Raw genomic sequence first — 583 nt, forward strand, 5'->3', positions numbered from 1 at the left:
TCGCCTCTTGCAGTTAATGGCTACTTTGTGCCCGCTGAGTGTCGAGCTGTTCCAAGTTTTTGGCAGGGTGACGCCGGCACTGCAGCCATCCCGTTAGTGCTGCTGGGGAAACTGAGGCACGGGCTGGTCCCCTGAGCTGCCTCGGGGTGTGCGGGCAGGCTGCAGGGAAAGGCAGGGCCAGGGGTGGATGCTCTGTCCCGCTGTCACCCCGGGCAGGGGGTGCAGGCATCGCTGCAGTCTGGGGGGAAAAGGTGGGAAGGAAAAGCAGCTGCAGAAGGGATGAGGGGGAGAGGTGGAAGGAGGGCTCCTTCTGTCCAAAGCAGCCTCATTTACTGCATGCCCAAAGTCACTACGCCCATTTATTGCCATGCCCAAGGCAGGGATCACTGCTGTCCTGCTTGGCAGCGAGGAGAGTAAAAAAAACGAAATGTAAAGGTGCATGGGGGACAGCTGGGGACAGCGAGGGGACAGCTGGGGACAGCGGGAGGCTGCAGCACTCCCTGCATGGCAGCAGGAGGGTCCCTGCTGCCCCTCCCCGGTTCATGCTGCGTCTCCTCGCTCGGCAGGACAGCCTGGTGTACCT

At 61.7% G+C, this 583-nt stretch overlaps 1 protein-coding gene across 1 annotated transcript in view; it reads left to right on the forward strand.

Moving 5' to 3' along the window:
- The window catches only part of RADIL (Rap associating with DIL domain), a 20,897-nt gene that overhangs the window by 9,676 nt on the left and 10,638 nt on the right, over window positions 1–583 (forward strand). The window lies entirely within an intron of this gene.

The sequence above is a fragment of the Geospiza fortis genome, unplaced genomic scaffold, assembly GCF_000277835.1.
Source record: "Geospiza fortis unplaced genomic scaffold, GeoFor_1.0 scaffold237, whole genome shotgun sequence".
NCBI classification, from domain to species: Eukaryota; Metazoa; Chordata; class Aves; order Passeriformes; family Thraupidae; genus Geospiza; species Geospiza fortis.